The sequence below is a fragment of the Macaca fascicularis genome, chromosome 6 (genome assembly GCF_037993035.2).
Source record: "Macaca fascicularis isolate 582-1 chromosome 6, T2T-MFA8v1.1".
NCBI classification, from domain to species: domain Eukaryota; kingdom Metazoa; phylum Chordata; class Mammalia; order Primates; family Cercopithecidae; genus Macaca; species Macaca fascicularis.
In genome coordinates, this window is record NC_088380.1 from 261,760 (window position 1) to 287,384 (window position 25,625).

The following is a 25,625-nucleotide window of genomic DNA, read 5'->3' on the forward strand; positions in this document are numbered from 1 at the left end:
GGATTTCACCAGGTTGCCCAGGCTGGTTCCCTGGGTCTCGAGTTCCGAGGCTCAAGCAATCCGCCCGCCTCGGCCTCCCAAAGCGCTGGGATTACAGGCGTGAGCCATCACGCCTGGCCCTTTTTTTTTTCTTTCCTTTTTAAGCGATTAATGTGCTTCAGAGTCTTGTAGGCATTTAAAAAAAAAAAGAACAAGCAAATTCTGTAAGGGAAAGAAACCATTAACATGTTTTACACACCTCAAAACTCAAAACAGAAATACTAAGAATAAAATGTATTTTATTCACAGAGGCATTCTTAAAGTTCTGTAAAAGTGACACCATGGACACCACCACATCACAGACGAGTGTGGCAGGACTGCTCAGATTCAGAACACATTCTAAACAGTCCTCCTGCCACTTTCCTCAGTGGGAACACTTTATTCTGTCTTTTATTCAAATTAAGTATCTTGCAAGGGAGTTGAAGAAAACTGCAGAGCAGATTTTAAAACTTCAATGCTTTTCTCAATTTTCGTCACATTCTGATGCATTTTTACCTACTACACGGCCAATAAGTTTAAAGCTTTTTGCATCGATAAAGACAATGCTCCTTGTAGCAATAAGCTTTTTCTTTTCTATACAAAGATCTATAACTTAAGCTAGTAAACTGGGCATTTCACAAAGATTTTGCACAATTCCTAGCACAGATTTTAGCAAAATAAAACCATTATCTTTCCGCAATTAAATAACCAAACATAGGAAACTGCACAGTTAAAATAACCATTCCATTATTTTATATAAACACAAATGATAAAGGAGAGTATGCTTTGGAAAACAGTGTTTCCATAAGCTAATGATGAAGCAGAAGACAGTTCCTCAGCCTCATATGACATTTGACAACCGAAGTACTCTGGCCCAAGCCCAGCCCGGTTAAATGGAGGGGAAGTAAACATGTGACTGACCGTGGTGGGGCACTGTGATAGCCACAGTCCAGGAAAGAACAGCTGACATGTTTCTTCTTCATGGGAAAACTGAAACATACTCGAGACACCTTAATTCTTTAAAACACAGTCTGCCCCAGTACTAACCTTAAGCTCCCATTGATAAAGATTGCGATAACCAGAGGTGTTTATCCAGGCCCTCGAAAATCACGGACATGGTACGTACACAACATTTTCAAACACTCAATGCTGCCAGTATGTTAAATGCGCTGTGATACCGGAGGTCTTGTGCAGGACCAGAAACATCGCAGCCTGGTTACCTTCCTGGTGTTCAATGCTTTGTATGTGCAAAGTCTGCTGTTACAATTTACTGGGCTTAATGTCATTCAGTTTGTCACAGAAGAGAGCTATGACATTTACTTAATTCCACACACAGATTCTCAAGTTCATCTTCCACCAATGACTGTTCTGTCCACAAGACAGCGGAGGGAAGACCCAGGAAAGGCCTGGGAGATGCCAGGTGCTCACAAACTGGTATCAGTCTGCTGGTTCTGGCTTAAAGGAAAACAGACATAGAAGAAACTAAAAGGACTCACTACATCTAATATCACAATGTTCTCAACTTTACCTTAGCGAAAAATAAAAGCGGAAAAGCAAAACTACTCCAGGGCATGATTCCAGGGCTAATCTGAAACATGAAATATTTAGAAGACAAAGCTTATTGTGAGTGCAATTAATATACACATAAAACACTGGTTTCGCAAAACCCAGTCTTTGCGATTGCTTTTATAAAAAGTAAAATTCTCATGAGGATCACATACATTAACTGATTTTCAAATGAAGGGACTGGTAAACTTCAGGGCATATGATTTCTGCCACACACGAGGGGAGCAGTGAGAGAGAAGAGCTAGGATGGATGAAGTGTGCTGAAGCTGTCCTAGGACTGAAATTCAGTTTCTGCCAAAATAAAAACACAGGAGGCTGTCAACTTCGATAGCAAGCTCTGCTTGAGAGCGTCAAGATGTTAAAATTGCAAAGGGGATTCTCCCTGCTATAGGCACGCGTGATCCTTGCAAAAACATAGCTCAGCATCATCAAAAATCAGGAAAGAACACAAGCCTTCCAGACACGAAATCCAAGAGCAGAAGGGAGCAGAGTCCAAGCTTGCTCGGTAGAACTGTTCCCGGACAACAGCACAGAGGACGTCACAGGGAGGGCAGGGCAAGCAACAGCAGCTTCCGTGATGCCGCAAGCAGGGCCTGAGCCAGGGGAGCAGTCTCCTCCAACCTGACAAGGAGGCGCGAGGAGCCACAGAGAAGTCAATTCAGGGTCCTTTTCAGAAAGGGGCAACAATGAGAAAATCTGGTCTTACCCAACCACCCCCCACCCACGGTAACAGCTAAACTCGCACGTGCGTCTGTCACCTTCCCCACCCCCTCTTGCAGATGCTCTTCCTGCACCCGGGTGCCTGTCTCCGTGCTGCTCCTGAGGCCACACCTGTTGCCATCCAGTAGTGACCGGGAATTCACCTTTGTCCGGGCGAAGCAAACGCAGAGTTCACACACTCTTGTACAGGTTTGCTGGCCGAGAATCTAACCGAGCTGTCCAATTCCAGATGTGCTGGTACCAAGGAGAACGCTCAATGTCCGGCATTTATAAACGGTATCAGTGGGTTCTCCTGGGACTCCCAGGCAGCCGCACGAGGGAGGGAGCTGTTGCCCTGTTACCCCGAGCCAAAGCAGCGCTGCGAGGCAAACACCACAGGCCACATCACACTCGAGCACCGACTCTTGACAGTTGCTCGTTTGTGTGTTTAGAGTTCAGGGTACAGGCGACAGACAGGCCTGATCTCAGCCATGGGACAGCAGTGAGTGCCCACAAGTCCCGTATCTAAGCCCCGACTTGCCCATCGGCCTTCCTTCAGGAACAATGCCCACCTCACAGTGCTGCCATGAACGCTAAGTCAGCACGTATATACACAACCAGATTCATTGCAATTGTGCTTTCTACCCCAAGTTAATACAACCGGGTGCTATCATCGAGACTGAATAACCAATATTAGAACAGAAGGTCAGGCCAGCGATGGTGGCTCAGACCTGTAATCCCAGCACTTTGGGAAGCTGAGGTGGGTGGATCACTTGAGGTCAGGAGTTGCAGACCAGCCTGGCCAACATGGCAAAACCCCATCTCTACTAACAATAATTTATCCAGACATGGTGGCACACACCCTGTAACCCCAGCTACTAGGGAGGCTGAGGCATAAGAATCGCTTGAACCTGTGATGTAGAGGATGCAGCGAATGGAGATTGTACTCCTGGGCTCCACCCTTCCAGCCTGGGTGACAGAGCAAGATTCTAATAAAACAATAAAAGGTCAAGATGAGAACTGATTGCCAAGGTCCACAGTCCATATACTTAAAACATAAAATTCATTAGCTAGTACTTGATCAAGTTGCTGCTTTCTTCATTACAATCTTGTATATCCTTCTAACACGGCTCAAAATGTTTACATTGGAACACACCTCGAGTATAACAAAAAATAAAGTGCCTGTATTTCATAAACGAGCAATTTCCAGTAAGGCTGCATCCTGCTGTAGTTAATCCTTTGACAATGTAAAACTGAGCCATCCTGACATAGCACTGACACATGGTACAAGAAGAATGACCTCCAATTAAATCGCTAGATTTAGAGAACACGTAAATATAGTTTATCACTAATTCACTAGCCATTATCAAGATTTTAAAGGAAGAAAAATTATCAGGACTGTAACTAGGAATAAAGGCAAAAATAAACATGAAGAAATTAGTCATGTTTAAATCAATACCCTTTTTGTGAGGCTGTAACAAAGTATACACAGCACGGGCACAAACTGTCATGCTAAACTGTCACCAAGCTCTCTATGAAGGTGGTAAGAGCGTCCCAAGTCGCAGAGCCTCGTCTTCCTATTTAAACCCTAAACAGCCAACACCACTCAGCATGCAGTGAGAGCTCTGAAAGCTCAGAGGAATGCATGATGGGATGAAGGGCCCTAGCCCTGCCATCACCCTGCTGCTTATTAAAAATATAAAACAAACCCCTGCCTTCAAGGTGCCCAGATCTAACTAGTACAAGGTTTTGCTTTTAAAAAGTTAACTACGAATGATGAAGACTCTCAACAGCTGTGTGAAATGTAAGGCAAACTCATAAGAGGAACTTGGCTGAGACTAAACCCAGAGATGGTTTTTTAACCACAGAAGAGGAAAGAACTGAAGAACCTTACAGAAAGTTGACAGCAATTTCTATTTCTCTATGGTAGAACCTGGAATTTACCTTTGAGACAGACTGTCCTTCTGTTCTGAAAAATCAGATTATTCTTGCAATCCTCCATCAGGACTGAAATTCCCAAAGGCATGGAACACCAAGTACTAATTTTAACCCCCCCCCCAAAAATAAAAACTACCTATGATCTTAGATGTGAGATTTAGTATTCTCAAATTTCAAATTTGGAAATATTTTGCACAAAGTCCTTATTTTCCCTGTTTACTTGAAAGCTCTCTATTCTTTTGTCCTAAACATCTTCCTTCTCATCCTTCCAAACAATATCTAAAGATGAACTTACATATCGTTTTCAGTGTTAACAAAGAAGATACTACATTTGTCATGAACTGTTTATATTCACAACTCTAGGAGGGATTTTGCTACATCGTGAGGAATAACACGAGGCAGTTAATACGCCACGAATAAAGAACAGTAGAAAGTGGACACATTTCCTGATGAGTGCCGATTTCTCATTGAGCTGCTGACAAAGTTACAATACAGAAAGCTAGACAGCTGCTATGTTAGTTCTACCTCACTTAAGTGACCGAGTCATTGTTGTTTCGGTTCCCTCTCTCGTCTGAGGATGAGACACACCTCACAGAGCTGTTTATGATTTCAGGAACACACACATCAATGAAGTGACTGTTCCTAAATCGTTGCGAAGGGTAGAGTAACCTGCCAAATTTCAAATAGGTTGTAACAAACAACTGTTTTCATCCTACACGCTCCGGTGCCAGCGAGATGGTGCGTTCTTGGATCCCTGCGGGAGCCCTATTCCTGGTGCCATAGAGCACACACACATTTACATCCACATAGTGTACGTATATGGCACACTGTAACACGTGTACCTGCATAGAGCGTACACACATTCGAATACGTAGAGTGTACATAAGTGCACTATGTGCGTACAGAGTGCACACACATCCAGATCCATGTAGGGTACATGCATAGAGTGTACACACATCCAAATATATATAGTGTACAAACAAGTTCACTACGTGTGTACAAGCATAGAGCATACACACATCCATATAGCAAATGTACATAGGTATGCTAACATGTATGTACATGCAGAGCATGTACACACGTCTATATGCATACAGTGTACACAGGTATACTATAACCTGTATGTACATGCATATGGCATACACATGCACATCCGTATGTACACAGGTATGCTATTTGCTATATGTATACACATGCATATAACATACATTCTTATCCAATGTACGTAAGTGCACTACAGCATGCATACACATGCGCAGTGTACACATATGCACATGTATACAATGTACATCAGTACACTAACATATAAAACGTATACACATATGCAATAGTGTACATACATATGCAGCATGTATACGTATTATTGTGTACATATCCAGAAGTTTATTCAGTGTGCATAGTGTACATGCATGCTTGTGTGCACATATGTATATATACATCTGCAGAAATAATGTGCACATACCCACATGGTGCACGTACACAGGTATGTATATGGCATTAAATACATGCATGTATGTACACATGTAGAACAGATAGGTGTCCAACTAGTGTGCATATAATCATCCCCATACACACATATACACATGTACATGCATGCCTACAGCATGCACGTGTGTAGGACACAAATGTAGTGTACATACCTATACACTGTAAATACATGCACAGTGGAAATACACGTAGTATGTGTACACCACATACACACATGTACATTTATACAGTACACATATACCGAGACCAAGAACGGGTCATGAGTATTAACACGGCGCAAACGCTTCCAGTTCTACCTAAGTGAATTTTTTTCAAACTATAATAGAACTCATATAAAAAGGGTTTTAAGGAAATCAATACAGCTAGTGACAAAAACAGTGGGAAGGGCACAACCACTTTCCCTCAGAGTTCTGGGCCTGACCGTGGAAGTTCAGAGGTTTCCTAATGCAGTACACGTCAGAACTGACTCACAAGGAAGCACTCCTTAAAAATTAAAAATGTGTCCTCATGTTTTGGCCTTTGAGACAAAGCCTCTTAGTTAATCGATTTCTGACTGAATTTGACTCACAGTACTCTGGCAGATTCTTCATTTTCTGGTGAGACAGACGAATGTCCCAGGGTGAGGACAATGCCAGCCGTTTCAGGGTCAGCTTTTCGAGGAGCGATAACTGGCAGAACACAATCCAACACCATAGGAGGATCCCCCACCCAGCCACTTAGACGCTTTCTGGTACTTACTCTGTCTGCTTGTTTCCCTTTCTTGAATTCAGCTGGGGGGAGAAAAAAAACCAAAAAAATCAAAACCAAAAACAAACAGCCCATGTGTTTGTGTGTCTGAAAAGTTAATACATCCACATCTAACTTTCTAAATGATACACGGCAGGTGTGATGGTCACCAACCAGTGGCCACTGTTGACAAAATACAAAGTCATCTGCAAACATGAACGAGTTTCTAGGAATACAAAAGTCAAGGGAATTTACTTCACATATTAAAGCTCTCAAGGGTGCTCATCAAAAATATATTTAGAGGTTTTCCTTTAAAGATATTTTTGAAGATTTTTAAGTTGCAATACTTAAAAGCCTCTGGGAAAAGAAAGGATACAGGTATCTGGAAGATTTATACTAAATGATTTTCATGTCTTTTTGATAAATAAGGTCAGCCTTGAAGTAATGGCTTCCACTACTCTGAGGCTGTGAATGGAATCCACACCACCACCAGACAATTGAATAAACAGCAAGGCTGCACACACAGGACACAGGCAGTGAGCCAGCCTGACTAGTTGTCAGCTTCTGGGTCAGTTCTACCCAGTTCTGGCCAGGCCCCACTGGAGATGAAAACCTGCCCTTTAGAAGCCTTCAAACCCCACCTTTCAAAATCTAATCCTCTTCAACTGAGGCCCAAGTCCAAAAATCTACTGACATCTTAGCCCGCGTTAGGCCAGCTGTCCCCCAGCCTTTTTGGCACCAGGGATGGGTTTCATGGAAGACAGTTTTTCTGGGGGGTGGTTTTGAATTGCAACTGTTCCACCTCAGGTCAGGCAGCGGATCCTCATAAGGAGCACCTCCGAGATCTCTCACAAGCAGTTTACGATAGGGTCCCAGCGCCTAGCAGAACACACAGCTAATGAAAGGGTCACAACACCTAGGAGAACATGCAGCTTATGATAGGGCTCCAGCACCTAGGAGAACAGACGGCTTAGGAGAGGGTCCCAGCACCTAGGAGAACAGGTATTAAAGGAGTTGGCAAAGCCAAAATCCACCGGATCTACCACTCCAAAGCAAACATACACCACTGCCCAATATTGATGTGAGCCCAAAACAGGGAAGTCCTGAGGGCCCACACTGACCACAGCCTGACACCACTTCTGCAAGAAGCAAGCACGCACCTAGAGATCACCAGTGATGACCCAGGAGAGCAGCTTTGAGCAGAGACAAAGGTGAAGGAGAGGCACATGGGCCAGGGTGCTGGGTGTGCCCGTCTTTGTGACCTCACTGAGATTGCTGACCTCTGGCCCTTGGTGTCCTTCCTGTGGAGGAGGTAGCCCCCGAATCCCTGCCTCCCTTCAGCACTGACTGAGGCGGCCATGAAATCTCCCCAGAGCTGAGACTGCTTCTAATTCCTGTTAACTGCACACCCACATGAAAAACAAAAAACAAAATATCAAGTATGCAGACAGGAAAATAAAAATACGTGAATCCTCCCTTATTCAACAGGCATTTAAAAAGTAACAGGAAAATTGTGATAGTCTTTAAACAACCACCAGCTATCACGTCCTCTTGAAATGTTTTAGCTAATCAGGAACATCTTTACCAAGCACTTGTGTGTTCAGGAAATCAGTTGACAGGTCCCAAATAACCTCGGAGCCTGCGACCTGACCCCCACTCACGCGCATCACCTATCCAGAGAAACGTGTCCTGGACACCTGTCAAATGGTGAGGAACAGGAACAAGGGTAGCTTTCCCTCAACACCACAAAACAAGCTCGACCCCGAGGAGCCCGGAGAACAGCGACGTTTGTTTAGATGCTTTCCCACTGTCCTTGTCAGAGCAAACATTCCCATCCCACACCGCCCAGTGTTTAACTCTCCCTGGGATACCAGCAGCCGTCAACCCTCAACAAGCTGGAAACAGAGGCCAAGCTGACAGGAGGCCTCTCTCCATTCCTTACTGAATTCGCTCAGGACACGGATGTTCCCAAACACATATGGCCCCGAGTATTCCACACCTGGGGAACATTCAAACAGCAGACTCTGCAAAGACGTTCCCCTCAAGAGAAACTCAGTTTCTAACTTCCCTTAGGGAAAAACAGGAGACCCAGAACTTTCCAGAAAATCAAGTGTGAGAGGAAGCCACTCACCTCTGGCACTTCCTAAACCTGCCTTCCCGCGGGTGCTCAGGGATGTCCCCGCGACAGCCCCGTCCACCCAGGACGGCAGCAGGGCTCAGGCAGCCAGCACCTGGGCAGCTGGCGAAGCAACCCCAGGGTGAAAACGCCATCCCAGGCACCACTTCCCGGAGCCCCTCAGCAAGAAAAACAGAGGTGGGACAGAACCGAGGGCTGACTCGAGGCTGGGGAGCCACAGACCCGCACAGCTCAATCATCGGACATGCTCTTCTGTGGACAGAGCCCAGGGAGAGGCCAGCACAGAGACCCTCGTGCCGGCTCCACGAGCCAGCGTCCTCCAGGGCTGCAAGTTTGTGATCACAGCTTCAGAATTTGGTTCCAGAATCTTCCAGAATCAAAGACGCACCAAACTGTAAAGCTGCCAGGACAGCAGGGCCCAGGAGCAGGCTCAGGGGAGGACCACTTAGAAACCCCACACACAGCATACACGTGTGCATGCTTACTCCACACATGCCACCGCTTCACCCAATAGTATACACGCAAACGCATGTATGTACTCCATACACACCCTCAAATACACTCACCAAATATGATGCGTGTACACACTCCACACACACCCTCAAATACATACGACACACATGAACATGCTCACTCCACCCACACCTGCTAAATACACTCAACCACACATGCACAAACGTGACACACGTGCACACTCATTCCGGACGTCACACCCCTCACCAAGTACACAGGTGCACACACCTCCAAGTTCAGAACCTGTAGACTCCACAAGCTTTGGTTTCCCCCACTGTTTCTCTCATCACATGAGATCCACACACAGGTGTCATTTACTGACATCTAACACCCGGGGAGGCCCTTAGACAGAACTGCAGTCACAAGTCGGCTTCATTCAGGCATTCATCACCAGCCTCCTGAAGCCACCTCCTATCCCCACGGGGAGTGGGGGCCGAGACCGGAGACGTCACTGGGCTTACAGATCCCCAGGCTGGCAACCCAGCGAAATGAGGAGGGATGGGCCACGGCCCTGGAGGGAGACGGGTACTGGCTCAAGGATGCGGAACATGAGTCCTCATTTCCAGACAGTGTCACCTACGACAGCGTCAGGTGAAAGCCAGTGGTTTGGTATTCCTGGGATAGACAGTTCTGGAAATACAAGGGAAGCTTTTTACTCCTCCCCTCTGAACACATGAGGTCCATGGTCCCCTCACATCTAACACTGGGAATCAGAATCGGTGACTCCTTGTCCACCTGAGGACCACCCAAGAGGATCCACACACCTGCTACAACAGCAGCACAGCACCTGGTCTGCCGGGGAGCAAAGCAAATCCCACCTTTATGACTAAAACTGGATTACCCTGACACTGGCAGCCTGCAGTGTGTGTATCGTCAAGCCCCCACGTCTGTGCCACCTGCAAGAGGAACACAAGCCCTTAGTCCCAGGTTCTCAGGACGGCCTGTGAGGTAGATGCTGGCACCTTCCCATCTCCCAGGGGAGAGGAGAGAAGGCCACGGTCAGGGCTTGCATATCAGGAGGGTCGGGATTCAAACCCCATCTGCCTCACAAAGCAGCCCTTACCATTCAAGTGACTTCTATCGTCAGCCTTAAAATGTACCACAGTTACCAGCAATTCTGAGTGCTGTTCCTTGGGACATCATAAGCAAACATTTTGTTAGAAAGGTTTTGCCAAATCTGCTTTCAAAATCCTATGGTATGAAATGACTAATGAAAATTTGAGCTATGAAATAAAGCACATAGTTAAATGAATCCCAAAATGACTAACGCGAAGGAAGTTTTAACTTGAAGTGAAAAATATCCTCCAAATGACATCAGCCAGAATTATCTTCAATCATTACTGATCCCATATGCTTCAGGAATTATACAGCATCATCTCAGATATGAACTTAAAACCATTAGCTGAATGCACATTTCAGCACAACCAAAGTTCTGCTATAATAAGCAGCACAGGCGTCTCTGGAGAGGATTTTAATTGGGACTACAAACGATGTGCACGATCGTGGTAAGAGGTTTCATGCTGGCTGTTCTCCAAGGTGCGACACAGAGAAACACCACTAACCTCAAAGACACCTGCTGCTTTGTAATGAGATGAGAGACGATGTGGACGGACTACTGTAAATATTCGAAAAGGAGAAACAATGCAAGGAAAGAATCGTATCAGTTACCCTTTACATTCTTAGAAAAAAACGATTTTTCTTTTGGGATGATTTTAAAAGAAAATGACATTTCTGGATTTTTTTTAACTTTTCTTTCTGAGACAGGGTCTTGGCTCTGTCGCCAAGATTGGAGTACAGTGGAGCAATAGCAGCTCACTGTAGCCTTAAGTGATCTTCCCACCTCAGCCTCCAGAGTACCAGGGACCACAGGCACGCACCACCACACTCAGCTAACTTCTGTTATACAGATGGGGTCTTGCTATGATGTCCAGGCTGGTCTTCAACCCCTTGGCCTCAAGTGATCCTCCTGTCTTGACCTCACAAAGATTTAGCCTAAGCGACCATGTCTTATTGGAAAACAGACATTAGAGCAAATGCATTTCTGTAAGATTTTCTACCTCTTTTCACTGGAGAAAAAGGTAACTTGCCTCCAAGGGTCAGAGACAAAGACGTTACTGCAGACAAGAGCGCTGTGCATCCCGGGAACCGCTACACCACGAGGCACGGCCGTGCACACTGGACGCAGGAGTAACAAACGAGGCTAGCACAGGCCGATGCTGGCCCTCTCCAGAAGCAGGCCTATCCTTCCTCCTCTCCTCAGCCCCCTCTCCCTTCAGGCCTCAGTGGCTGCTGACAGCGGAGAGGTCACAACTAGAGGAGGCTCTCAACTCCACCAGGGACAGGAGTCCCGGATGCTGGGGACTCAACTGCTGTCCTCCGCATCCACCTCCTTCTGGTCCAGCCTTCTCAGGAGCCAGGCGTGGCCACTTTGACCCTCTTTTCCCTTCTGTGGCTCCTACAAAAAACCAGTTCAGAGAGCCCAGGCTGCCTTGCACTCCAGGGATACCTGGCACAGGCCCCCTCCATGTCCTTATCCAAGCTCCTGGGGCCAGAAGGGTCTTGCAATATTTCACTTTCCAGTTGACCATCCCCAGCCTGAAATCCAGAGTGCTCTAAAGAGCATTTCCTTCCAGTGTCATGAGGAAGCTCAGAATGTTTCAGGTTTTGGAGCATTTTGGAGTGGGGACTCTCAGCCTTAATTTGAACCTCTTCAAGGAAGCCACACACTGAAGCCCCCGATGTCCACCCTACACAATCCCAGCACACCATCTGAAGTCCTCAACAACAGATTTTCTTTCTTCAAAAATAACCACAAGTCACAAACTCACACGCAATCACAGAAGGGGGTTGTGGACACCCACACAGATGATGAAATTTAACTGTCACATTTTTACCTAGGTAATTTAAAGTCATTCCTCAAAACACACCTGTTTTACTGAGTTGCATTTTAAGGTGAACACACACAAATCATTTCAGGGAAACAAACGTCACTTTGGGCTGCGTGTGGTTTCTTGACTCCCGTGAATAACTCAGCGTTCACCCTCACTTCTGGATAAGGGAGACGATGCAAAGAAAACTGTTAAAACAAAGACATGAAAACAAGTTTAAGAAGGGTTTGAAAGGTTCCTCCTGTCCTCCTGGAGGGGAGACGAGGATGCCTGGAAAGCTCACGGGGGACAGGAGCACAGCCTCCTCGGTGTGTCATGGACGCTGCCTCACCAAGGGGAGAGGATGATGCCTGGAAGGCTCACAGGGGTGGGAGCACAGCCTCCTCAGTGCTTTCTACAGTCAGCAGCTTCAGAAATTCCTGCAGAAGCAGAACACATCATGAGAACTGAGACTGGAACACCCCAAAGAAAGGGATGAGGGGTCAAAAAAAGCATTCGATCATTACCAAGGAGCGCGGGCATGAAGCCGCTTCAAAGACCGTGTGAGAAGTCACTCATAGGCGTTTCAGAAAATAAGGGTAGTGCGAGATTGCTCGATCAGCTCAAACAGGCTGCCGTCCCTCAGGCCATGAAGTCCCTGAGATGAGCCTGTCACTGAGCAGAAGTCACTCGTATCTCTGCCAGAGAAAGTACTACAAGCTGACACATAACCTCATGAAACCTGGGCTTCAGCCGGTCAACAGTGAGTCTGACATGGTACATCCCTCCAGATAGTCAAAGACCCCAGGGGTTCATCAGACAACCTCGAAGGGCTGTGTCTGTCCAGCTCCTTTTCCGAGTTCTGGATGATTTTTCCTAATGCACTATAAGCAGCATGTTCCAATAGAGATGTAATTAACTGGATGGGTGTCCTCTTAATTTTGAAATTAGAAACACACTTGGCCAGGCACGGTGGCTCATGCCTGTGATCTCAGTACTTTGGGTGGCTGAGACAGCTGGACTGCTTAAGTCCAGGAGTTCAAGTCCAGCCTGGGCAACATTGCAAAACTCCATCTCTACAAAAAATACAAAACTAAGTCAGGCATGGGGACACGTGGAACATGTGCCTGTGGGTCCTGGCTACTCAGGAGACTGAGGCAGGAAGATCACTTGAGCCTGGGAGGTTGAGGCTGTAGTAAGCTGTGCTCACACCACTGCCTGGGAAACAAAAAGGTTTTTTTGCCTGTCTCAAAAAAACCAAAGAGAAAAAGAATTATATACCTGACTAGGCCAAAATAAAAGAGGCCTTCGCTGCCTACATAAAGGGCTTTCAGAATTCACTTCCATCCTTAGGAAAGGGGGCCAACACCAGGCTGTGTCCCTTAAGATGCCCTGTCTCATATGGGAAAAAAAGTCAAGAGAAATCAAATAAAGGCCATAAAATACATCAGTTTCAACACTAAAATTTGATAGTATGCTTTAAATTGAAGATGAGTTAAGTCACATTTCCAAACCTCTGAAAGCACGGTTACTGGGAGGGAATGGTTTGCAACACACAAACGCAGCTCTGTAAAAGTGCCCAGGCTGGATGAAGGCTCAAACGTCAGTGCAAGGAGAAAGTCTGAACAAACTCTCTCCTGCCCTGCTGCTGTCCTCTTCCAAAACACACTGTTTATCTGTCAGTTTAGAACAAGGCCTAGGGAGGTGGGAGGCAGGCCTGGGAGGGTCACCTAGCATCCAAGCTCCTCACCCACACAACTGCACGAGGCTGAGCTGAGCAGTACACACAAACACAACTGATTCTCCCCAAAAAGAAGACGGAAGGCAGCACACTGCCATGCCAGGCACCCTGCAGATGAGAAGATTGAGGGGAGCCAGAGGTACCTTTAATCTTGCTTGCATGGTGGAGGGAGAGGAATAATGCCACTCACTTGAGTGTTGCACAATTCTTTCTAGCACTGAGTGGCAGAAAACAAAAATTATAGATGCTTCCTCAGATAAATGTTTCTGAAGAACTGAACATAAATTACGTTCAGGAAATAGCATTATGAATGCCTCAAGTGCTTCTGTTTTCAATAATCCCAGAGTAATTCTATAAACCCGGGAATCAGTCTCACCCAACTCCAGGATCACGGCCCAGGTGACGTGGGCACACACATATCCTGAAGCTCCAATGCTCAACTAAAGTGGCGCGAGTGAAAATGATCCTGGGTATAATTTACACGGACACAGGAAGGTGGCTGAGCCCCAAACCCCTAAACCAGGAAGACCAGTGTCCTTCAGGGGCCTCACCTCTGTCCTTTCGCAGCCTCTGGGAACCACCACTCTGCTCTCTACTGACAGAAACGCCCCTCCAAGGTACAACCAGGAAGATCATCATTCAAAACTGAGGAACGTGGCAGAACAAAGCTGTCAGGAGATTTTAATCACCAACACCACTTGTTACATGACCCAAAGATGATTAAAATCCCAGGCCCTTCAAGACTGAATGTTATCTATACTTAAATGCATTTCATCACCATATTGGGGGGTTATTCCTTTGTTTTGCTGCAAATATATCCAACTGCTGTAAAAGGAAAAGGCAATTTGTTAACGAAGCTTCTTGGAGTGTCTCAACAGGCCTCGAGGTAGCATAAAAGGCAGGACTTCCTGGCAGAAACGCTCAGCTCTGAGGTCAGGTGGAGTTCTTGAGCACCAACCAAGGCAAAATAAGGTCGAAGACCACACCACACTTTCCTCAATCACATCTTCATTCCACCTTTCCTTCTATTTCTCACGACTTCACTGGGAGAAATTGTGCTGAAAGAAAATGGAAACACACACAAACACAGGAGACCCTACGGATGCTGAGAATGGGTGCAGCCATCACAGTCCGAATGTCCTTTCAGGACCATCTGACCTGGCCGGGATCCAAGTATCCAAGTGCAGGATTGTATGTCAGACCCGTGAAGCCAGGATTACAGCCACTGAACGGCAGTTTTCCATCCCACGGAAACCAGCCTTGCTAGGGGCTTCCTCGGGGACCACTGACCTCACGCCACCACCCGTCAACTACTTCAACTAACCTACATCATGGCAGAGGCCTCCCTAGGCAGACCAGCCCTGCCCAAGTCTGCTTCATGGCAAACCCTCCAGACAAACGTCCTTGGCCTCCTCCGGGAGGCTGTGCTCGGAAGGTGCCCTCATTTACTTCTGTGGCTCTGAGACATTTAACTAGAGCCCAACACATTTCTTCCTGTTCACATAGTATTGAGTTAAAAGATTATTATGAGTAAACTTTCACTAGGAAAAATACCATTTCAGGAGCCCCAGTGACCACAATGAAAATGTTTTTACCTTCCCTTACGTGACATCGGCAACGCCAGGTCCAGGAAACGTTCTGGATCTCAGATAATGGCGTATCCACTCATAGTAAGTCTTGGTCTTGTTTCACAAGCTATCAAATGCTGCCCAGAAGCAGGAAAAACCTCACAACGTGGCAGGGAGGGGCGACCAGCGTGAGTTCTAAGGCCAGACCACCTGGGTCTGCTGACAGCGTGGTGAGGGGCAAACAGTGCAGGGTCTGAGGCCAGACCGCCCGGGTCCCACTGACAGTGTGGCTTTAGGAGTTTCCTAAACCCTCTGCTCTTCAAGTTTCATGTCAGAAAAATGCAGTGATAACCGTGTCCACCTCGTTTAAATATATATATACACACACACACACATATATATATATACATACATATACACACACGCACATATATATACTCCAAAACTACAGCCCTATAAAGGTCATTAATCCTAGTTATCCTCAAGGCATTGAGCGACCAATAATGAGCCATCCCCCTGCTGCTGACCTGCCTCAGCCCCACCCTCTGGAAACCCCGCATCCACACCAGCCACACAGGATGAGGCCGAGGAAGGAGCAGGACTGTGTCTTGGGAACTTAAACTCTGGAAGCTGAGTTAAATCAGTGCCGCTCAAATCTTGTCACCAACTATCTTGTTAAATTGGGAGATTCCATCTCTGGGGATCTTGAAGGAACCTGAGGCTCTACATTGAGTGAGGTGAGCACTCGTGCTGCAATGAGACGGCAGGGAAAGCAACCGAATCTGGGGTCGCAGCTGCCTGAGGCTTGGGTCCCACCGGGAAAGTGGCACCAGGGCCCTCAGGACAGTGGCGGAGGTCCCAGGAGGCAAGTCCCGGCACAGAGACTCATGGACCCAAAGATTGCTCCAGGGCCAGAAGGGGCTGCTGCGCTGACAGCCACCAGGCAGGCAGCCTTCGAGCTCCTCCAGTTGCCATCCTGCAGGCAGGGAGGACAGTGCCCAGACCACCCCGGGGCTCCCCCCAGCCTGCCAGGCTGGTACTCTTACTCTGACAAGAGTCCCCATGTTCCAAGCTAGGTTGAAACAGTGCCTCAGGCCTCGGGGCACATGCACCCCCCTGCAGGGCGACTCCTACCCAACACCTGGGGATGGCTATTCCCACACATCCCCAACTCACAGCAAAACTTAAAAATGAAAGTCGGAAGATACAGCCAGGAAACCAATGCTCAAGAAGGAACTCCAGGGTGACTCTTCCTAGAGCCATTGCTACTGAACATCTTTAAAAACATTTCCAGGATGACTTCCTAGAGCAATTGCTGTTGAAAATCTTTAAAATTCTTCATTTCAAAATTAGCTTTTATTACACTGTCTTCCCTATTCTACCAAGACTCTAGAAAACAAAACCATTACAATTTCCAATTCTATCTTATAGCAAGTTAGAAATACACATGTTTCCTCAAAGGATTCTACGTGTTTTCTTGGCAATATCCTTTCCATGCCCCATGCTACTGCCCCCAACAGGGAAGGCTTTTCCAACCCAACCCAACCCAACCGCTCTGAGACAGGCCCCTAACGAATCGTCTACAAACTCTTGAGACAGGCTTGCCCTGACAAATCATCTGCAAACTCCATCTTCCACTAAAAACAGTACCGAAAATGAGCATATTACCACTTTTAAAAAATTACTGTAAAGTGGACAGTGTTCAGTTCTGTGAATTTCGGCACAAATATTCCCATAATCGTCATCACACAAGCAGAACAGTCCAACAGCCCCAAACCCACTCACGGGGCCTCATAACCATACCCTCCCATTCTCAGCAACCACCCTCTCCGTGTCCTCCCATCCCCCAGGTCTATCTTTTGCGAGTGTTGTCGCAAAACACTCGCAAAATCACGATTTCCTGGGCATTGTGCTTGGAGGTGCACCCGGGGTGTCCTGTGATCAACAGCCAGGCCTCGGGGCTGCTGGGTATTTATTATTCCACATATGGCTGTGGCACATTGTAACCTGTTTTGGACAACTATAGACAGTGCTATTAACATCTGGGCACAGTTTTTCTTAAACATCAGATTCTGTTTCTCTAGGGTAAATACCTAGGATTGGGGTCACCGGGCCCCACGTTTGTGTGAGTTCAGTTTTGTAAGAAACCGCCAAGCTGTCTGCACCGTGCTGAACCCCAGCATCGCACAGGAGTCCCGACTGCCTGTCCTCACCAGCACCTGGGGCTGTCGGAAGACCTTAGTCAGGCGCTCCAGCAGGGGTGTGAACAAATTCACTGCGGCTTCGGTGCACATCTCGGTGCAACCAGTCATGCTGAAGGTCATTTCAGATGCTTTCGGGCCATCCTCCCGTCCTTCTCAGCGAAGCATCTGTTCAGGTCTCTTCCGCTTTTAAGTCAGGTGGTTTGTTCTCTGTCATGAGCCGTGGGAGTCCTGTGCATTCTGGATACGAGTCCTTGGCCGGCTGCATGGTTCGTAGACATCTTCTCCCCATCTATCGAAAATGTGTCTCTTCAATTCCCTAGGGGTGTCTTTTATATTAGAAGTTTAATTTTGATGAGTCTTACCTACTTTTTTCTTCCTTGATTATGGATCATGGTATGGCTAAGAGCTCTCACCCTAGGTCTCCACAATTTCCCTTTCTTCTGCAGGTTTTGTAGTTTGGTATTTTACATTCAGGGCTATGGTCCACCTTAATTTTCATACAGAAATTTCTCCCTGTTTTCACTCTTTTGCATACGGCTGTCCCATAATTCCAGCACCATTTGTTGAAAAGACTCAAATTCCACTGAACTGCTTTTGCATCTTTGGATCTGTTCTGGACTCCACTCTGTCAGCTGACCCGTGTGTGTGCACATCCTGAGCATAATTTATGACTTTAGTGGCTGTCTCTGTGAAAAAAAGTAACTCTGTCTGGAAGCAAAAACTACATTAGAAGCGCTCTAAATAAGATTCTTCCTGTTGTCAGGAGAGCAAAGCCACTGCCCTAAGCAGAGGTGAGGCCTCAACAGCTCCCAGGCACAACCTTAACACACAATGGGGAAGGGAATTCATTTCAAGGGCCACAACATGAGACCAGCATAGCCATGAAAACTGCAATAATTTCACAACAGAATGAAATTCATAAAGAATTGCTGAGAAGCGTGTGATAAGTTACATAAATCACTGTTCCTTAAATTCTGACGGTTGACTAGAACAGATATAGCTTCACGGTACAGTTCAAACAGGAGAAAGGTAGGTAAGGGTGGTTTCCACACCACACAGGGCCTGCAGGAAAGGGACACTCTTCCTCTAAACGGGAGATCCCGGGAGTGATGTGATAAGCCATGGTGAGAGTCACAGAACTGTGCAAGCCGGAGTCGCGGCCTTTGCCCCACCACGGAGCCTGTGTCCATGAACGATGAGGCTCAAATGTCAGGCGGGGGCAACCGAGGCAGTTATCAGGGGACAAGAAAACGAGCGCACGGTGGAGGCAAAGGTCTGAAATCGCGCGGCAACTTCGAGTCAAGTGGGACAAACTGACTCAAAATACAGGTTCCAAAAACCACCACAGAGAGCTGTTCCTCGGCTCTGGAAAGGCTAAGTGACTAATGCCCACACTGAGCATCTGCTCCCAGAGACGACCCTGGTGACCTAAGGCCCAGCTCCTCCGAACCCGCGCCGAACCTCAGTGAGGAACTTTGTTGGTATCTTACAGCACATTGACATGTTCCCTTAAAATCTGGTATTTCATCAACAATGCAGGCGCCAGCTTTGACTCATACACATTTCGATTAAACAAGATAATTTACACCCTGACCATGCCAGGTAAGAGGTTTACTACAATCTTTAAACAGAGCCAGAGGCTACAGTCTGCTCCTACACAACACCATGTCTCTACAAGTTCCATGGGTTTTTACTTTCCATGTCTTCACTTGCCTAGTGCTAGAAAGCAGATTAAAAACAGAAGGAACCCAGAAACACTATTGAATGAGACTCAAATATCTTGCAGTCATCATCGTGATGAGATGTTTATTAAACGGAAATGTTCTCCCCTACAGAAAGCAGCACACAGCACACATCAACACGCACTGATAACTGTCGCCAGCATTCCAGATCATCTTCCCTTCCATGGCCACAGTGCAGGGCAATAGACCACGCACACCTGCAGACCCACGGAAAGCGGGGTGACACGGCCGATTCTTGTAGCAAGCAGGCCAGGGTGCACTCAAAGTGCATCTCTTTCCAGAGGGCCGCCATGGAAAGTTACACATTTATTCTACGAGTTAATGGCACTGCACCGAACATTTCTGTAAGATTCTCTAAGCAAGCATTTCCTTCTGCCTAAAATGGCCCGACACAAACTGAAAAAGCTCTTGGAGCTGCCAAAGACTTCAATATCCCCTTAACTATTGTCATGCACATCCATGTGAAGAGACCACCAAACAGGGTTTGTGAGCGCAACATGGCTGTTTATTTCACCTGGGTGCAGGCGGGCTGAGTCCAAAGAGTCAGCGAAGGGAGCTAAGTGTGGGGCCGTTTTATAGGATTTGGATAGGTAAAGGAATATTACAGTCAAATGGGGGTTGTTCTCTGGCGGGCAGGAGTGGGGGTCACAAGGTGCTCAGTGGGGGAGCTTTTTGAGCCAGGATGAGCCAGGAAAAGGAATTTCACACACACACACAAAATCATCGCTTAAGGCAAGGACCGGCCATTTTCACTTATTTCTGGTAGAATGTTATCAGTTAAGTCCAGGCAGGGCATTTGCACTTTTGTGATTCTTCAGTTACTTCAGGCCATCTGGGCGTATATACGTGCAAGTCACAGGCGACGCAATGGCTTGGCTTGGGCTCAGAGGCCTGACAACGATAGTCTTTACTTTTAAGGTGTGGGGTAAGATCATATAATCCCCAACTAAGCTCCTGATGCTGTGTGTGGCATCTAGCAACAGCACGTTCCATTCCTGGATTACATTTGACTCAAGAGTCCACAGTGAGAACGATTTCTGGTGAATGAAACACCAGGCAGGAGGGTGATTCCGCTGGGCAGCTCTTCACACACAGCCCAGGAGCTGAGGGGAGAGGAAGAGGCCCACGCGCGTCCACCGTGCTCACGACCCCTTGGAATGCGCCCCACTCCTAGAGACCCGGACCCAAGGGAAATCTGACCTGAAAATGGGCAAACCCTCACTTTGGCAGAGGGACAGGGACTCGGCCCACAACTTGACCTCAGAGCAACACAAGTGCAGACATAGCACCCCAGGACACCCTCTCCACCCAAATTCAAGGAGGAAAACCAACGCCCCGCCCCCTTGCGGAAACCCCCGGCTGCTGGAGCAGACACCTGCCGGCGTGTGCAGCCTCTCCTGTCCCACGTTCCGGGCTCAGCACCTGTGCCTCAGCCCTGGCACTGCTCGCCACACCCACCAGGTGTTCCAGGAGGGGCAGGTCCTAAGGTCTCCACTGCACCAAAGCCTGCAAGGCAAAGGGACAGCTCCCTCCAGCAGGAGTCCAGAAGCACACACTGCACCAGCGTCACAGCGTGAGAATTCTCCCCTCGGTCTCCGAGTCTCCAGTCTGTTGCCCGCCACGGTCTTCTGCCAACGGTGAGGCCCAAGCTGGGCGGCACATTTGGTTCTCACCATTTCCCTTGTCAAATCAATACTGCAAACATATCCAATTCATCCTGTCACTAAAAATGAAATAATCCGCCATCTCCATCACAGATGATGCAATCAGGTTTTCATTACCGGGTTTTTGTTTTGTTTAGTTTTTTGTTTTTTTTCTATTTTGAGATGGAGTTTCTGCTCTGTCGCCCAGGGTGGAGTGCAATGGTGCGATCTTGGCTCCCTGCAACCTCTGCCTCCTGGGTACAAGTGATTCTCCTGCCTCAGCCTCCCAAGTAGCTGGGATTACAGGTGCCTGCCACCATGCCCGGCTAATTTTCATATTTTCAGTACAGACGGGGTTTCACCATGTTCACCAGGCTGGTCTCGAACTCCTAACCTCAGGGGATCCACCTGCCTCCTTCTCTCAAAGTGCTGGAATTACAGGCATAAGCCACCACTCCCGACCATTACTGGTGTAATTTCTAAGCCACTCTCTCTCACACCCACTCCTTTTTTTTTTTTTTTTTTTTTTTTTTTTTTTTTAAAGAACCAGCTTTATGCCTATATTTTTTCCAAGAGAACCAGTTACCCCATTTCAAGTACAAATAAGACATGGTGTTTAAAAACCAAAAATGCCCATTTGCACAGAAGTCTCCAAATACCCAGTCGATTGAGAATAAGATCAAGCTGTTGGCTGAATACAACTTCCCTTTCCATCTGTCTGCCTGTGAGTTAGACACAAGGACGAAGCCACGAGCTGGGGACATAAAGGCAGGAACCACCAAGGTAGCCGAGACTCCAAATAAAAGCTGGAAGGACCAACACAAATGCACCACACCCTGCACACCCTCCTCTCCTTCCTTTTCAGAATTTCCAGAGGATGAAACAGGGACCTTCTCAGACGTCCCACGGTGCAGGCGGCCAGAGGGGAAGGCGGCGGCAGCCTGAATGAGGCGACCGGGAAATCACATTCCACAAACAGAAATTCTCCATGTGCTTTACATCCTCTGTCTCTGAAGAACTATGCCAGTCTAACAGTCGCTAGAAAACGACATTCAAGTGTCATTTCCCATTTCAAGCAAAGAAAACAGTGGTGGGGCATGAGGGAAAAACATAGCCATGTGTTCTGGGCTATTAAATAAGGTTTTTTCTGTTATAAACGTATAATTTTACATTCTCAGATTTCTGTATAATTGATATGCTTCCTAATTAGCAGACATAGTAATAAAAAGTGAATTCCAAGTGTAAGATCGGAGGAACCGTTCACATGGCTTCAGGTTCTGCTACTGGGTTTCAACTTAAGAAAATGGTTCTGTGTGTTGGTAACAAGGCCTGAGAGTCTGTGTGAGAGTCAGTGTGGCTGTAATCAGGGTTCGTGTTGGTTCCCTAGCAGAGGATGTTACACTGTTACATTATCTTCTACAAAAAATCCTGAAAAAAATGAAGGCTGAATAGACATACACACCCTCCCAAAATAATCCAAATGTCCACCGATATGAAAAACAGATGAATTACGGCTTCCATCGTGGAATATTCTTCAGCAGTGAAAACAAACTATAGCCACAGGTGCCAACTAGGATAAAGAAAACCTTTTAAACACGCTTAAAGTGAACTGACTAGGCAGAATTCCTTGATTACAGGCATCTGCTCCAAAAGGGTACTGTTATTAATCCTGTGATGTAGAATGATAGTTAGCAACCCTGTTTCGGGGCACATCTAGAAAAAAGCAAAATAATGACTACACAATTTTAAATTCTTTGTAAATTATAACTATTACTATGAAAATTCTAAAAATGTGAAAATCTTCCCAACTGTTATTGGACACGCTTCAAAATAAATACCCTGGCATTGCTTGCCACACCCACAGTTGTGCCAAAATAAATGAAAATATAGCCCAAGGTAGTAGAATTGAAACCTGAAGATGTACGAGCCGTCCCTGCCTCGCTATCTATACATCGTGTAGAAATTTAAGAGCAGGTAGTGACACTGCAATGCAAGGCTCAAACCAACTGGGTATTTGGAAACTTCTATGCAAAGTGGCATTTTCGGTTTTTAAACACGGTGTTATTTGTACTTCAAACAGGTAACTGTTTGGTTCCCTTGGAAAAAATATAGCCATAAACCTGGTTTTTTTAAAAAAATACGGGAGTGGGTATGAGAGAGAGTAGCTTAGAAATTTTAAAAGTATCAGCAGGGAGCAGTGGCTCATGCCTGTCATCCCAGCACTTTGAGAGGCAGGCCCAAGGGGCCTTTGAGGACACCGGTCTCCTCTGCTGCCTGCCTGCTGGACTGGCCCCCCAGGACATTCACTGGGTTTCCACCCCGTCTCATTCAACATCCCAAGGGTGGTCTTCATCCTCGTCTGGGGCTCAGCTCTGCCCCAATTTCCTAAATCTCTGCCTTCAGAGCCTGAAAACACCCACGCCCAGGGTCACCCTAAGTCCACGTTTACCCCAGAGAGTCCCCATTTTATGTTTTCCAGGCATCGCCTTAGTGATAATTTATCCTGTAAATTCCAACTGCCTTCACACCTCACCCTTGCTGTCTTCCAGCAGACCCCACTCAGATGCACATGCCCCAGACCCACACCCAGGTCTGTACATGCTGCCCTGCTCTACCCATGTGGGGACCACCTCTCTTTCTTGAGGAATCAGCTGGAGATCATCTCCTTGTGGAGGGCTGCCCTGACTTCCAACTCTCTCCAGCAAAGGCAGAAGCCGTCCTCGGTAACTTCCTCAAAACTCAGGCCAAGTATGAAGATGGCGCAGATGCTAGCTGTGCCTGGGATGCCAAGGGCAGGGTCCACAGATGCTCTGCACATGGCCCGGGGCACCGCCTGAACACAGCAAGTGCTGAAGAAATAAAACTGACATGCGATGACCTCTGATAGGGCCTCCTTCACCATCCACATCTGTCTCCCCACTGGACAGTAAAATCCACAAGACACGGAGGGCTTGTCTCACTCATCTTCAAACTCCCAGGGTCACCCTGGTAGGTAAAGGGGACTCAAATGTCTTCTGAAGGAAGCAGCTGGTTAGCTGCCGAGTTGAAGGGCCTCTGAAATTCAGAGCTCTGCATAGGAGTCCAGCACACTTTATTATGAATTACTCCAACCACGGCAGAAGTGGCCGTGGAACCAGTGCTAACCAATTCAGGGTTTGTTCACTGTTTCTCAGTTCATTATCACAACTCATTCTCACAGAGCAGCTGCGCACAGATCCTCAGACATCTACACAGAGTGGGACGATGGCGCCAAGTCACGTCAACGTCCTGTTGCAGACTGGGAGACACCAGTCAGACACGGACCCAGGTAGAGCACAGACCTCGCGTTAAATCGGCTCCGTGTAAACAGCACTCCCTGCCAGGCCCTTTCCTATCTGCACAGCTTCTACAAATTCAACTCTCGCACCTGACACCTAAGAATACTGCACACCCCCAAGTGAATCCCCTACTCACCTCCCAAAATGACCCGGCATGGCCGAGTACAAAAAATTTCAACATAAGGGAACTGGAGGGCATGTGGGGCTTTCTCGAGTCCCTGCTGCCTCCTGATGGGAGGGCCCAATGCTTCACACCCCTAGTGAAGGGCAGGTCTCTTCGGCCCCCAGGCTTTGACCTGGAGCTTAAATTAGCATTAACTAATTTCACTTTCCAGGACCAACTTCAAAGGTCTGCAAAGCTAGAGAAGGGAGAGGAGATGGAACACGCCCTCACCTCAGATCTGCTGCAAGCACACACTTCTCAGATGCGTCCCAAGGTGCACAGCGTGTCCGATGCCTGTTTCACATCCACCGACCTGCAGGTCTTCTATGTGGCATCAGCCTCCTGGGCACTGGGAACAAGAGGTATAATGGCAAGTCCCCTATGCAGCAAAGCTGAGGCAAAGGGACCCAACACGTTGGAACTGACCTTTTTCTGACAGTCTCAAAACAGAAGGAAAATACTGTACAGCCAACTTCCCCTCACGCAGGTTTATTTACCTGTGACTCAGAGGCCATGACAGACAACTTCAGGTTCTCACCGATTCCTATTTTCCCCATCCAGGAAGCCTTTGTTTTTAATATCGTACGAACTTGCCATTTTGTAGGCCAAAAACAGCAAATATCGGCAGTTTCCTACAGTTCAACTGAATAAAATATGATCATGGCCTTTTGTGAAACCATGAAGAAAAGGTGGATATCTCAATATGTGTTTCCAGACTGGTTTTGTTCCTGAAGCGGTAACTCTGTTCACTCAGGATATTAGACACTGAAGAATAAACATCAATATCCCACCAAGAAAACCAAAGGAATGAAATAATTTTGCATCCACCTTGGAGCCTTTTTAGGACAAGGCAGGACACAAACTTCTAAAAAGCTGCAATTGTCCCTCTGTATACACAGGGACATGGATTCCAGAACATGCCCCGAGTTTACCCAAATCTACGTATCCACAGGACCCCACGGCCACCCTATGGAACCACATGTAGGAAACGTCGGCCCTCCACAAAGCCAGGCTTTTTCAGTAAGGGTTTGGTTGGAAAAAAAATTAACACAAGTGATCCTTCGAAGCTCAAAACCCATGTTGTTCAGGGTCAGCTGCATTTATTACTTGTGTCATATCTGAGGCCTGAAAGCCATCATTCTCGATACCTTAATGTGACAGTTAACAAACTAACTGTTCCGATTAGAAAGAGGAAAAAGCTTATTTTTAAGCTGACAATGAGAGTGGATGCGGCTACAGTGAACGGAGAACAGACCTAAGCAAGCACCAAGGCTGGGGTGACTGCCTGTGCTCAG

General features: G+C 47.1%; 1 long non-coding RNA gene across 1 annotated transcript; it reads right to left on the minus strand.

The window, feature by feature from the left end:
• Positions 1–258: 258 nt before the first annotated feature.
• On the minus strand, positions 259–24,702 carry LOC141406953 (uncharacterized). The gene is made up of 2 exons (XR_012413535.1): positions 24,562–24,702; positions 259–14,751 (listed from the first exon to the last, which is right to left on the minus strand). It is a non-coding gene; the product is annotated as an uncharacterized lncRNA (long non-coding RNA).
• Positions 24,703–25,625: the final 923 nt, after the last annotated feature.